Genomic DNA, 16,008 nt, shown 5'->3' with positions numbered 1-16,008 from the left:
TTGTTATTTGTGGATTCCCTGGCATTTTGATATCTTCTCCTAGTTCTGACCTTTCTTCTTTAACTATATCCTTTTGAACCAGTGATTTACTTTAGGTCAGTCCCCCTAGTCCCCTCCCTTGGTATGCTTCCCTTTCTAGCCCCTCCCTTTTTATGGTCCCTTCCCCTTCCCCCATCTTTCCCTACCTTTTTGTATTCCCTCTCCCCTCCCCCTCCTTAATTTCCCTTTCTTTCTTACCCTGGTGGATAAGATAGAATTCAGGATCAAACTGGATCTATATGTTCTTCCCTCTCATAGTTGATTTCACTGAGATTAAGGTTTAAGTAATACCCCTTCACACTCTCTTGCTTTCCTTCTCTTATGAGAGATCTTTCTCTCCCCTTCTCTTGTGTATCTTTGTATGGGAAAGATTATTCTATTTAGTTCCCCCCATTTCTTGAAGAAAGGCTTAGTATTGTTGATGCTTCCCCCCTCTCTTTTCCTTTCTTTGCCCCCCCTTTCACCAAATCTTCTTAATGCCCCAATCTTTCCCTATGCATGATTCTTCTAATTACTCTTATGGTGCATACAATTTTTGAGAGTTACACTATACATTTTCCCCATATATATATATATATATATATATATATATATATATATATATATATATATATATAATTTGAAGTAAATGTAGTCCTTATAGAAGAGAGTTTGACTTTAAGAAAAAGATAAGATTAATCTCTTTTTCCCTTTCTTTCATATTTACCTTTTCATGTTTCTCTTGCTTTCTGTGCTTGGATATCAAATTTTCCACTAAGTTCTGGTCTTTACTTAGCAAATGCTTGGAAATCTTCTATTTTGTTGAATGCCCATACTTTCCCCTGGAAGTATATAGTCAGTTTTGCTGGGTAGTTGATTCTTGGTTGGAGACCCAGCTCTCTTGCCTTTCTAAATATCATGTTCCATGCTTTGTGGTCTCTTAGTGTGTTAGCCGCTAAGTCATGTGTGATCCTTATGGGAGCCACCCTATATCTGAAGCTCCTCTTCTTAGGATTTTCTCCTTTTTTTGGAAGCTCTTGAATTTGGCAATTACATTCCTGGGGGTTGTCCTTTGGGGATTTATTATAGAGGGTGTTCTATGAACCCTTTCTATTGCTATTTTGCCCCCTTGCTCCAAAACATGTGGGCAATTTTCTTCTATAATCTCCTAGAGTATAACATCAATGTTTTTGTTTATCTCTGGTTTTTTGGGCAGACCAATAATTCTCATGTTGTCTCTTTTTCCTCTTTTTTCCTAGGTTTGTGACCTTTTCAGTGAGATATTTTCTGTTTTCTTCTAATTCATTAATTTTTTGGCTTTGCTTTATTAATTCTTGCTTTTTTGCATGCTCACTGTCTTCCAGTGGCTTAATTCTGGTTGTTAGGGACTGATTTTGCTTTTCAGCTTTGTCTGCCCTTCTATTAGATGCTTCTAGCTTTTGTTTTCCAATTGTGAAGTCTTGTCTATCAGACTGCTGATCTCTTTCTCCCATTTTTCTTTCCAGAAGGTTTCCATCTTTTGGATAAGCTCCAATTTGAGTTCTTCCAGAGCTTGTGGATAATTTCCATTTTGTGAGGCATGTTTTGATTTTGTTTGGGTTTTATACTCTTTCTCTTCTTTTCCTTGGGTACTCCCACCATAAAAGTTTTCAATAGTCACCTTTTTCTCTTTCTTCCTGGAGGCTTGATTTTGGGCCATGTGAGCCACCCTTTTGGTAGTTTTATTCCCCTTTCCTTTTCGGTCTGGGCTCTGGGTAATATGGGCGGGTTTTCTGTGAATTTAGGTTGCCTTAGACTAGTTCTTCCCAGCCTCCAAGGTTTCTTAGAGGGCTGGCCCCTGTGCTCAGAGCAGCCTCCCCTTTTCTCAGTGCAGCCTCTCAGTGCCACCCCTTTGCCCAGTGCAGCCTCCCAGCAAGGCCACCCCTTTTTTCGGTTCAGGATTTTCCTGTGAAACCACCCTAAGAGGTTGTTTCCTTGCAGCCTTTAGATCCCAAGGACCCTGGTGTGCCACTCCAGACAGAGATGCTCCTCACTCACTCGCTGTCCCATTGAGTGCTCTGATACCTTACTCTGGTTTGGTTGGGGGGGGCGGGGGAGGGTGGCTCAGCTCACATTTTTGTGCAAGCTTTTCCTCCTCCTTATAGTGTGGAAATGATCAAGCCCCACATACCTTCATTTCTGTGGGGTACTGGAGAGTCCCTCTGTCCTTTCAAAGGTGATTTTTATGCTCTTTTGAGGTAGTCTATTTCATTTGGTGCTGGGGAGTGGAAGCAATTCACATCTAGATTGCAGCCATGTTAACCTGGAAGTAGAGGAAATTTAAAAAAAAAAAAACTTTTTTAGTACAGTTACTCTTTCTAAGCCATGTTGCCCCACCAAAAACTATGCTTGGGTTTTATATATGCTCAGGCATATTTCTACTACTAACCTCATGTAGGTGTGCATGGACTCTCCCAATATCTATCTTCTTTTACTTATCTAAGATTTTATTAATCTCCTTACCTTCTTTCTTATTCATTTTTTGGTGAGAATTATCTAGTTCTAGAAAAGTAAAAGTAAAATCCACTGTAATTATTATTTTGCTATCTCTTTCCATCTACATCTCCTTTTGATTTTTCCTTTAAAAATCTGGGTGTTATAACACAAAGCATACAGGTCTAAAACTGATTATTCATAGTAAGCTCCCCCCACCACAAGATACTATAATTGCCCTGTGCCTCCCTCCCAATTACATCCATTTTAAACTCAAATCTGTCAGAGATAACTGCTACTCCTGACTTCCTTGGAACAGCTGAGACATAGTTTATTCTGGTCCAGCACCTCACCTTAATCTATGTTTGTCTCTCATTTTAAGAGCATTTCTTGTAAGTGAAACATTTTGAAGTCCTTGGTTTTGATCCTTTCTTCTATCCATTTTCTTCCCTTTTGTGAACTGATCCCACTACACTAAATGTCAAAGTTTCTAGTTTTATAGTGCCAACTATTCTGTTCCTCCTCACTGTTTGTTCCCTTCTTCCTTTCTTTCTATCATATTCCTCCTCAGATTCCCAATGTCCTTTAACCAATACTTTTCCTCTTCATATCCCTTCTGCCAAATCCACCCTTATTCTCTCTCATTGCCCTTCTAGTTACACATTTGTCCATTTCTCCAATGTTTCCTCATTTGTCCCTTCTCCCTTATCTTTTTATTATTATTCTGTTCACCTTTCCTAAAATCCCTTCCTTATCCCCTACCTGTGTCCTCCTATTTCATGATTTAGTGTCTTATTTCCTAACCTTATACCCTATATCTTGATATGTTCCCTTCACTAGTTAACCCTCTTTTTTCTTATCTCTGTGTAATCCTTTCTATTAAAACACTCTTTATTTTCTCATTTCCTCAATCCCTCAAGAAGATTCCCAGTCCCTTCCTTACCCCATCCCTCTCCTCTTCTCTTTCTCTGTTAAGACAAATTTACCCTTATAATTATGTGTATTATTCTTTCTTTATCTCAGGCATAACATGAGTTGAGTAAAAGTACTCCCAGCCTCTCACCCCCCATTCACCTTCTCCAGAAGAGTTCTTTCACTCATTCCTCCATCTTTTAAGATAGGCATTCCCAGAGGTGGAGTCAAGATGGCAGTGTAGAGGTAGTGAAAATTCAGACCTCTGAAAAACCTTCCTTACCATTTACAAACTAAATGCTCACAGGGGACTAAAAATCAAACCTAACAACAATACAGAGTCAAGGAGACCTCCAAGTGATCTCAACTTAAAAGTTATATCCCCCAAAAGCCAGAATTCAAGAACACTTGGGTTTAAGGGGAAGGGAGAAGAAAGGTCCCAGGACACCCCCCAACCTAGAGTCCTAAGCCTCCAACTGCAGCTGGAGCCTCTAGTCAAGCAAAGGCACTGGATTGGAGGGAGTACCTTGCAGACAGAGCTGTGCCAGGCTTAGGGCATCGAAAACAGGTGGTGGGGAAGGAGTCAGAGAGGGAGCACAGAGTGGGCATCCTGGTTGCAGCAGTGGATAACCTTCATATTTCCCACTCCTTCCAGAAGGTTTTGGGCTCAGGGCACATCCATCCCAGCTCAGCAGTACTTAATCCTATCAACAGTCTTCAGAGGGCCAGGAAACTCAAGCTACAATACCCACCCCCCCACTTGCTGAGAGACTGGCTGACAAAACTCTAAGAGGGAAGACTGATGGAAAAGCCCAAACCAATAGATCAAACACATAATGAGAGGAGCAAAAGTGCAGGCAACTACAGGGGGAAAAGAAGGGACAAATATGAGCATTCAATAGAAAAAGAAAAAAGAAATTACAATAAAAAGCTTCTATACAGGCAATGAACAAAGCAAACAGAACAGAGGAAGTGGAAACACCAAGCAATGAAACAGAAATACCAGCAAATTGGACACAGCCTTTGGAAGAACTCAAAATACAATTCAAAACACAATTAAGAGAGGCTGAAGACAGTTGGGAAAAGAAATTAATAACTATGATAAATCATCTGGAAACAGAGGTACTTGAACTAAAATGAGAAAATAGTGTCTTGAAAGCCAAAATCAAAGGTTTGAAAATTGGGCAAAGGAGATGAAAGATGAGGTAAAGAGGATGAAAGATGACCTCCAAAGAAAATTAGACCCAAAGGAGAAGGATTTCAGGGATCCAAAATCCTGGACATCATACTAAAGGAAATTATCTAAGAAAACTGCCCTGATATTCTAGAACAAGAAGGAAAAGTAGAGATTGAAAGAATCCACAGATCACCTCTTATAACTTAATCCTCAAGTGACAATACTCAGCAATGGTATAGCATTATTCAAGAATATAAGACCAAGGAAAAATATTACAAGCTGCCAAGAAGAAGTCATTCTGATACTATGGAACCATACTGAGTATAACACAGGATCTGGCTGCAACTACACTAAAGGACCTAGAGGCATGGAATATGATATTCCAAAAAGCAAGGGAACTAGATCTACAACCAAGAATCAACTACCCAGTAGAACTGACTATATTCTTACACGGGGTAGTATGGTCATTTAACAAAATGGAAGAATTCCACACAATTGTAAAGAAAATACAAGACCTGGACAGAAAATTTGATGTCCAAGCAGAGAATTCAAGAGAATCATCAAAAGGTAATTTAAAAAGAAAAAGAAAAGAAAACAAACAAAAAAAACTTTTTTAAGAGACCCAATAAGTTAAAATGATATGTATCCCTAAAAGAAAAGAGGTGATTGGTAACTATTGAAAATTGTTATTACCACAGATTAGCTAGAAGTACACTTAGAGGGAAGAGTGACAAACTGTATAGGATGAAATGACAAGACATAAATATATAGATATAGATATAGATATAGATATATGTATGTATAAATGCATATATATGTATATGCACCTAGAGCAAAAAAAAGAGTTTAATACTGAAAGAAATGGAAAAAGAAACTGAAGGGGGTAAATGTATATGTCACAAAGAGGCACATGGCAGAAGTGAGGAGAACATCAATACACTGGAAGGGTAAAGATGTTGGAGATAGGAAATATTCAACTCTTATGTGCATTGAAATTGATCCAAAGAGGAAAGAAAAATCCAATCCAGTATGGCAGAGAATTGATTTGCTCCCTAGAGGGAAGTAGAAGGGTAACAAAAAGACTGGTGGGGAGGGAAGCAGTACAAGGGAGGGAAAGGGTGTGGGGGCAATTTTAAAATGACTACAGGGAAAATAAGGGGGGTAATAAGAAGGGAGGGTCAGAAAGGGAAGTAACATAAGGGTGGGAATTAGGGGAATTGATTTAAAAACAAAACATTGGTGTGAATGGAAATAGGGAAAGAATAAAAGTCAGGACTAAGAGTAGAAATCAAAATGCTGGGAAATACACAACTAGTAATCATAACTCTGAATGTGAATAGAATGAACTCAGCCATAAAATGCAAGCAAATAGCAGAGTGGATTAGAATCCAAAACCCTACCATATGCTGTCTACAAGAAACACACATGAGGAAGATAGATATGCTTAGGGTCAAAGTAAGAGGATGGAGGCATAACTATTGGGCATCAACTGATAAAATGAAGGCAGGAGTCCCAAACATGATATCTGAAAAAGCCAAAGTAAAAATAGATCTGATTAAAAGGGATAGGGATGGTAATTACATCCTGATAAAAGGCAGTATAGACAATGAGGAAATATCAGTACTTGACATGTATGCTCCAAATGGCATAGCATACAGATTTCTAAAGGAGAAATGAATGAAGTTCAAGGACAAAATAGATAGAAAAACTATACTAGTGGGAGACCTGAGCCTTCCTCTATCTGAACTAGATAAATCAAACCAAAAAATAAATAAGAAAAAGGTAAAAGAAGTGAATGAAATCTTACAAAATTTAGAGTTAGTATATATGTGGAGAAAAATCAATAGGGACAAAAAGGAATACACCTTATTTTCAGCAGCACATGGTACACTCACAAAAATTGATCATGTATTAACATTGCAAACAGGTGCAATAGAGCAGAAATAATAAATGCAAGCTTCTCAGATCATAGTGCAATAAAAATAATATTTAGTAAGGACACATGGAGAGGCAAATCAAAACTTAACTAGAAATTAAACTATGTTATTCTCCAAAATTGAGTAAAGAACAAATAATATAAACAATTAACAATTTCATTAGAGAAAATGACAGCGGTGAGACATCCTTTCAAAATCTATGGGAAACAGCCAAAGCAGTACTCAGGTGGAAATTTATGCGTTTGCTTGCTTTCATACATTAACAAACTAGAGAGAGCAAAGGTCAATAAAATGGCAAGAAAAATAAGAAAAACTAGAAAGTGAACAAATTAAAAATCCTCAGATGAAGACTAATTTAGAAATCCTAAAAATCAAAGGAGAAATTAATAAAATTGAAAGTAAAAAACTATTGATTTAATAAATAAGACTAGAAGTTGGTACTCTGAAAAAGCAAATAAAATAGACAAAGTACTGGTCAATCTAATTAAAAAAAAAGAAAGAAGAAAACCAAACTGACAGTATCCAAGATTAAAAGGGAGGTCTCACATATAATGAAGATGAAATTAAGGCCATTAATAAAACTATTATGCCCAAATATATGGCAACAAATATGGCAATCTAGGTGATATAGATGAGTATTTACAGAAGTATAAATTGCCTAGACTAACAGAGGAAGAAATAGATTTCCTAAACAACCCCATATCAAAATAAGAAATTGAACAAGCCATCAAAGAACCACCTAAGAAAAAAACCCAGATCCAGATGGATTCACAAATGATTTCTATCAATCATTCAAAGAACAACTAATCCCAATATTATAAAAACTATCCTGACAGAATAAGCAAAGAAGGAGTTCTACCGAATTCCTTTTACAACACAAATATAGTTCAGATTCCAAAGTTAGGCAGGTCAAAAACAGAGAAAGGAAATTATAGACCAATCTCCTTAATGAATATAGATGCAAAAATATTAAATAGGATATTAGAAAAAAGACTCCAGAAAGTCATCACGAGGGTTACTCACTATTACCAAGTAAGATTCATACCAGGAATGCAAGGATGGTTCAATTTTAGGAAAACCATCCACAAAAATGACCATATTAACAAGCAAACTGGCAAAAATCACATGATTATCTCAATAGATGCAGAAAAAAGCCTTTGATAAAATACAACACCCATTCCTATTGAAAACACTAGAAAGTATAGGAATAGAATGGCCTTTCCTAAAAATAATACACAGTATATATGTAAAACCATCAGCCAACATCATCGGCAATAGGGATAAACTAGAAACCTTCCCAATAAGATCAAGAATGAAACAAGGATGCCTGTTATCACCACTATTATTTAACATTGTACTAGAAACATTAGCAATAGCAATTAGAGAAGAAAAAAAAGAAATTGAAGGTATTAAAATAGGCAATGAGGATACCAAGCTATCACTCTTTGGGGATGATATGATGATCTATTTAAAGAATTATAGAAAACCAACCAAAAAGCTTAGTGGAAATAATCAACAACTTTAGCAATGTTGCAGGATACAAAATAAATCCACATAAGTCATCAGCATTTCTATATATCTCCAACACATCTCAGCAGCAAGAATTAGAAAGAGAAATTTCATTTAAAATCATCCTACACAATATAAAATACCTAAGAATCTATCTGCTGAAACAACATAAAAATGACAATCCTACCCATATTAATTTACCTATTTAGTGCCATGCCCATTAAACTACCAAAAAACTTTTTTTACTGAATTAGAAAAAAAACATAACAAAGCTCATTTGGAGGAACAAGAGATCAAAGATATCCTGGGAAATCATGAAAAAAAAATAGGAAGTATCGAGGACTTGCAGTCCCAGATCACAAACGATACTATAAAGCAATGGTCATCAAAACAGTTTGGTATTGGCTAGGAGACAGAAAGGAGTATCAGTGGAATAGACTTGGGGTAAATGACTTCAGCAAGACATTCTATGATAAACACAAATATCCAAGCTTTGGGGACCAAAATCCAGTATTTGATAAAACTGGTGGGAATATTGGAAGACAGTATGGGAGAGGTTAGGTTTGGATCAACATCTCACACCCTACACCAAGCTAAACTCAGAATGGGTAAATGTTCTGAATATAAAGAATGAAATTATAAGCAGATTAGGTGAACACAGAATAGTATTCATGTCACATCTTTGGGAAAGGAAAGGCTTTAAAACCAAGCAAGTACTAGAAAAAATAATCACAAAATATTAAATCAATAATTTTGATTACATCAAATTAAAAAGTTTTTGTTCAATCAAAACTAATGCATCCAAAATTAGAAGGAAAGCAAATTGGGAAACAATCTTCATAACAAAAAACCTCTGACAAAGATCTAATTACCCATATTTATAAAGAACTAAGCCAATTGTACAAAAAACCATGCCATTCTCCAAATGATAAATGGGCCAAGGATATGAATAGGCAAATTTTAGTTAAAGAAATCAAAACTATTAATAAACACATGAAAAAGTGTTCTAAATCTCTTATAATCAGACAGATGCAAATAAAAACAACTCTGAGGTATCACCTCACACCTAGCAGATTGGCTAACATGACAGCAAGGAAAGTTATGAATGCTGGAAGGGATGTGGCAAAGTCAGGAGATTCATCCTTTGCTGGTGGATTTGTGAAATGATCCAACCATTCTGGAGGGCAATTTGGAACTATGCCCAAAGTGCACTAAAAGACTGCCCTTTGATCCTGCCATAGCACTGCTGGGATTGTACCCCAAAGAGATAATAAGGAAAAAGACATATACAAGAATATTCATAGCTGCATTCTTTGTGGTTGCAAAAAATTGGAAAATGAGGGGGTGCCCTTCAATTGTGGAATGACTGAACAAATTGTGGTATATGTTGTTGATGGAATACTATTGTGCTCAAAGGAATAATAAAGTGGAAGAATTCCATGGAGACTGGAACAACATCCAGAAAGTGATGTATAATGAAAGGAGCAGAACCAGGAGAACATTGCACACAGAGACTGATACTCTATGGTACAATCAAATGTAATGGAGTTCTTCATTAGTGACAATGCAGTGATCCTGAACAACTTAGATAAATCTATGAGAAAAACCACTATTCACTTTCAGAGGAAAAACTGTGGGAGTAGAAACACAGAAGAAATATAACTGCTTGAATACATGGGTCAAGGGAATATAACTGGGGATGTAGACTCTAAGTGAACATTGTAATGCAGACACCAACAACATGGAAATAGCTTCTGATGAAGGACACAAGTAATACCCAATGAAATTGCTAGTTGGCTGTGGAAAGGGTGGTTAGAGGGGAGGGTGGGAAATACTGTGATTCTTGTAACCAAGGAATAATATTTTAAATTGACTAAATTAATTTATATAAAATAAAGGATAGGCATTCCACTCTGCCTTCTGGTTTATTCTACTACCATTTTGGTTCATCCCATCATATTATGTTGACCTTGAGTCTTCCATCCATACTTGTCCCCTCAAAATACCCAGGAAATGATACCATTTCCATAGGCTGTAGATAACATTTTTCCCATTCCAGAATGAAATGCTTTGGGCTTTTTGAATTATTTATGACTAGTCTATCATTACCTTTGCATGTGTCAACATGGAATTTAGGAATCCCAACTTGTGGCCTAGTGGGATCTGATGAACCCCAATTTTAGGTTTAGCTCTTAGATTGGAGACCCCAAAAGCTTGTCCTTGTTCCCTGTTCCCATGAGAATCTACCCTGAAGGGAAATTATAATCCTGGGTAAGATAAGCATATGCTAAGGACCCTCTTTGTTTTAGGTGGTCCCCTATTGTATTAGAACCTTTCTCAGGAAGGTCAGACCTGGGCAGGAACCATCCTTTAGTAACCTTTGTAAGCAGCCCCCTTCTCTTGCACCCTAGCTTCTAGCTATGATTGTATCTTGTCAGTGTAGTTTGAACACTCCCATTTTCCTTGTAGCGATAATGATGTCAATCATCTTTCCCTGCCCCTGGCTTTCTCAAATGGTATATAGGTTCCCCAAGTTATTTTGTTCCTCAGAGTTGTCATCTAGCATTGTGGCACTCTCTAGGGATAACATCCCCAGAGTCCAGGGTTTGCACCCTGAAAAGGATGTGGCACTGACTCTGAGTAAAGGGCCAAATTGGACTTATCCCTATCCTGATTAAAGACTTGGTTTTTCTGACTATTTAATTGTTCTGTGTTATTTCCAAGTTAACACATATGTCTTAGAAATCAAATTTTCTGCTGATTTCTCCCAGAAATATTGAAACTCCATTGACTGTTTAAATATCCATTTTCCCCTTTTAAATTATGCTCATGTTTCCTGGCTAGGTTATTCTTGATTATAAGTTGTTATTTTCCTATGAGAAATGCTATATTATATGCCCTGTGTTCTTTTAATTTTATGAGTATTAACTGTTGTGTTATTCTGACTAGCTCCACAGTATGGAAATTGGTTGTTTTTGATCTTTGTAGCATTTTATCCTTAAACTTGAGGTTATGGAAGTTAGCAATGATGTCCCTCTGCATTTTCATCTTTGGGTCTCTTTAAGGTAGTAATTTGTACATTATTTCTAGTTCAATTTTAACTTCTGTTTTTTTTTTCTGGACAGTTTTTCTTGAAAATTTCTTGGAGCATAGTATCTAAACTTTTTTTTTATCACATCTAGGAACCCAACTCATTTTGTCTCTCAACCTATATTACTTGTCATTTGTTTTGTGACATTTCATATTTCCTCTTCTATTTCATTCTTTTGATTATGCTTTATTATTTCTTAAGAAATTGTGAACTTCTACTCACCTAAATCAGATTCTTAATACATTATTTCCTTCTGTAGGTTTTGAGATCTTTTCTTTTTTCCATTTGGGTGATCCTTCTTCCTATATTTTCTAATGTTGCATCCATTGCTCTTTTTGGTTCTAATTTTCTTCCATTTCTCTCATTTTGGGGGGTGTTAATTAAGTTCTTCCAAAAGCTCTTCTTGAGCTTGTGGCCATTTATTGCATTTGCTACTTTTAAGTAGGGTTTTTTTTTCATTTCAATATCCTATGAGTTTGAGCCAAGTTCTTCTCTGTCCTCATAATAGCTATCATTAGTTTGGTTCTTTGTCATTTCCTTCCATTTGTTTTTTTTATTCCTACCTTTCTTCCTTCATTAATTCATTTTATTTTAGCAGTCAGGCAAATATACTTAATTATTATTTTTGTTTGTTTTTGTTTGCTGGTTTGTTTGTTTTTTCTAGTCTCAGAGTTCCTATTGTATTGATACACACTATCTCAGCTTTCAGGATTTTATATGTGTATATATTTTGATTAATTATTAATTTATTTAATTATTTCCATTTTGATCTTTTAGTGGGATGTACTCCTGGTCCTCTGCCAAAACCTCAGTCCTTGATTGACCTCAGTGTTCTAATCAGAGGGTTCAGGAATTCTACCACTACAAATGTAAGCAGCTAGCCTTGGGGCAACAACCATGGACTCCATTCTCCTGGGAGTGACCATAGCTGAGAGACTGCAGTCCCTCAGCAAACACATTCAGTGATATGCAATTCTTTTTTTTCCTTCTCCCCTAATTCCATAGCCACAGAGCAAGTATTCAGTATAATTTCTCAACCCCCCAAAATCCCTTATTTGTTAGCAATGAGGTTTTCTTTCTTGCCCCAGGACCTTGTAAAATCTGAGTGTCCACTCTTCAATCCCTAAGGTTGAAGTTATACTGTGGCAAATGAAGGCTCCCCTATAAAAACAAAGAGAGGTTGCTAATCTTGCCCTCTGGGGCTACTTTATGGATTCTTTCTATTTGTTCTGCTCCTGCTTCCAATGCATAAGTAGGTGGGACTTAGAAAAGGGAGTCAGAAATAATAATCAGGTTAATTTAAAAAATAGACAAGACCTTCATGAAATAATTAAGAGTGAAATAGGTGCAACAAAGAAAACATTATGCTATCGAATTTATTTTTGAAGAGTAACTTGTGAATATATCTCCAGAGAATAAACTTCATAAATAAAATAAAATGAAAGATTTTATATACACACATTAATAGCCATATCCATATATACATAAATATGTGTGTGTGTACATACTGTAAACCTTAAAATTTCTTAGACTTATAAATGTTGGAAATTTTACCATTGGGAAATTTCATACTTGAAAAATTTCCTACTGATAGTCTATTGGAATATAAATCCCCCTTTGGCATGGGAGGGTCTTTCTCCTCCCTACTTAAGATTACTTTAGGACAGAAACCTTTTGCTGAACAATGGAAAGGGCTTTGACCTATGCTTAAGCATAGAACAGGAAGTTCTTTGAGTCATGATTGATTTTAGAATTGATATAATAGAGATACTTGGAATGACAGAACCAGGTCTTAGAAATTCCAATCTCCACCCTGCTCAGTCCTAACAGGATTTAGGAAGGGCTGCAGCAAAGGATCAAGATTTAATTATTTGAGAATATGACCTTCAACAGACATGTGCAAAGCCACAGACCTCTGGGCGGTCCTGGGTTAAGCTAGAGCCACCATTGGCACAGGGAAGACATGGACAGTGATTGGTAGATGTGAGAACTGAGGGGAGGGAACTTGGATGGTTTCCTTAAAGATAGCGGGGTCTGAGGACTAGGTTGGTGGGAGAGGTTTTACTCTGAGAAGCTTGCTCTGAAGGAAGCTGGATGTGGAGGCCCCTGAGACTGTTTCTCCATTTTGGTCATGTGAGTGATAGGGACTGATCTCTTTTCTTGCCTCAGCTATCTAAGGGCTTGGGCCTTTTGGCCCAGCCTAAACAGAGGGGGTATTTAAGCCCTATTCCCTTCTCTCCCTTTTCTCTCTCTCTCTCTAATACTTTTCTTCCTCCTGTTTGTAATTAAACTCCATAAAAGGTTGACTGTTGACTTGAGTTTTCATTAAGGAATTACATAGCTGAATTCCTTGGCGACCTTAAATTAATATATATCAGTCTTTTAAAGTGATTTCCTTGTCACAATACACACACACACACACACACACAATTCTTTTTATTGGTTAATAATGACATACCTGGAAATAAATTCTCAATTAAAAAAAAAAGAATTGACCAACAGTAAAATTAAAAAGAAAAAAAAAACTTGTAAAAAGTGATGCAAATTGAAGTGAACCGAACCAGAAAAACACTTCATACAGTAACAGCAATAATGTACAATGATCAACCATGAATGTTTCAACTTTTATAAGCAATGCAAGGAGTCAAGAAAACTCTAAGAGATTCATGATGAAAAAGGTTATCCACCACCATTGAAGAAACTGATGGATTCTGAAATCAAAGTGAGGCATACCATTTTTTATTGTTTCTTTCATTAATTTTTTCTTGTATAAAAACATCTCTATCTTTTTTCACATGATTAAATGGAAATATATATTGTGTGATAGTATATTTATAACCTATATCATGTTGCATGCCTGCAGTGGGGAGGAAAAGAAGAAAGGGACGAGAAAATATGAATTGAAAAAATCAGAAAATGATTATTTAAAAGTGAATTTACATGTAATATGGAAAAGAAAAAAATATATAGTAAATATTTTGTTAAAGAAAGAACAGAAAAGTAGCCAACCAACTGAATCTAAGTTCTAGGCTCTTGAATAGGATGCATATTCTAAGTAATCCTACTATACATTGTGCATGTCTTTGACCAATGTGAGTGTGAAACCCTCTACAACCTTTTATGATTGTAATAATATTAGCCTTCTTGATTGTTTTTATAACACAACCATTAGTTTTGAGTTAATACAGAGAGTACAGGAATTCTTCAGAGGCAAAGAATATACCTGGAAACATCTACATATTCTACTTTTGGGGAAAGATCTTACCCAATACAAGATTTTTATCAAGACTGAATTATTCTGCCTCTACTCATATAATCATGTAATTGAACTGAAACTAGATTCAGGACTACAAGAAACATGTTTAGCTGACTTTCACTGCCATCTGGTGGCACAACAGCTCCATTTCATGCATTTGAAATTTTAAATACATGATATATGTCAATGAAAGGGAAAAGTCCATATATGCATAAAATTCATATATTTGATTAGCCTCTATTTTAATGAAGGAAATACATTTAGAGATTAAACTCCATGTTTAAGTTTTGTTTTCTGGAAACCTTTAAGTGATTTGAAAATACTATTTGATAGTTTTCCATTTTGCCTAAAATGCCATTATCAAAATTAACTTCCTTCTCATGGCTATCATTTGAAAAGGAAAGGGAAAAACTTGTTCCCACATCACAATGGAGTGGGAGGAATCCTAAGGACACACAAGATATTCTCAGGGCTTGTAAAGTTAATGTTAGTGGGTACTGGAGTTTTTTTTTTTCCCTACACCATCAATAGCAATGTAAAGAAACCCTCTTCTCACTGTCACCTGAAAAACTGTTCACATAAGCCTATCTTGTTGTATAAGAGTATATTTTGCATAAATGACAAGAAATATGATCTGGTTATAAAATCTCTCCTGAACATTCTATAATAAACTTTTGAAAGAATAATTTTGATTAGTTTTATTTATAAAGGTTATCAGATTTTGAAATAAAGAAACTGAAACTCTCAATTTATTTATCCACAAAATATTTTTGTCATCATATAGCATTAGTTTTCAATTCATGAAAACAAATAATTTGAATTGTTTTAATATCATCTACCTGGATTATTACTGAAGCATAATTTTAAAATATTCTAAAACTGGGTAATCAAGGCTATCATTCTAGAAGTAAAAAAATAGATTATTTTGCTCTATGATTTTGAACCTAGTCCAAAACTCTCCAGTGCAACCATTGTCAGGTCCTCCTTTCTATCTGTATTGTCTGCACTCTAGTCATTCATCATGCTTATAGTGAGGCTCTCGAAGGCTGCTAAAAATCTAAAAGAGTCAAAGAAAATTACTTTTCCCTCAGAAGAGAAAGAAGAAAGTGAGGATGTCAGAAAATGAGTTAGAAATCAGTGGAAAAGAAGTTGTTGTCCCTTAAAAGATGGGAAAGAAGATTATGTCTATACCATGAAAGAGGGTACCACTAGCCAGAAAAGACATTGTTGCCACCACACCTTCCAAGAAAGTCATTGTGGCCCTGGCCAAGAAAATGGCCAACCCAATCAAAGCAGTTTTTTTGTAAAGTTTAAATTAATATCTAATAACTCCAAGTACTATATTTTATCAGATTTATTAATAATTTCTTGAAGAGGAAGAAAAAAAAGAAATAGATGTAAAACCTGAGTAAAACTCTCCCACTTCCACAAACCATGATCAGGGGAAAAGAGAGTGAGAGGTCAGAGCTACACAAAAAGTACATCCTCCCTACATTAGCATGTAACTTGAGAGGGAACATGGGAAGCTGGGGAAGAGAATTCTGGGGTTAAAATAATAATTATACATATTTTACCAGACAAAACGGATGGCACTCCAAATAAAGCAGTAGAATTCTCACCATTACAACAAAAGAGA

This window comes from Monodelphis domestica, chromosome 3 (assembly GCF_027887165.1).
Source record: "Monodelphis domestica isolate mMonDom1 chromosome 3, mMonDom1.pri, whole genome shotgun sequence".
NCBI classification, from domain to species: domain Eukaryota; kingdom Metazoa; phylum Chordata; class Mammalia; order Didelphimorphia; family Didelphidae; genus Monodelphis; species Monodelphis domestica.
This window is presented reverse-complemented; position numbering follows the sequence as displayed.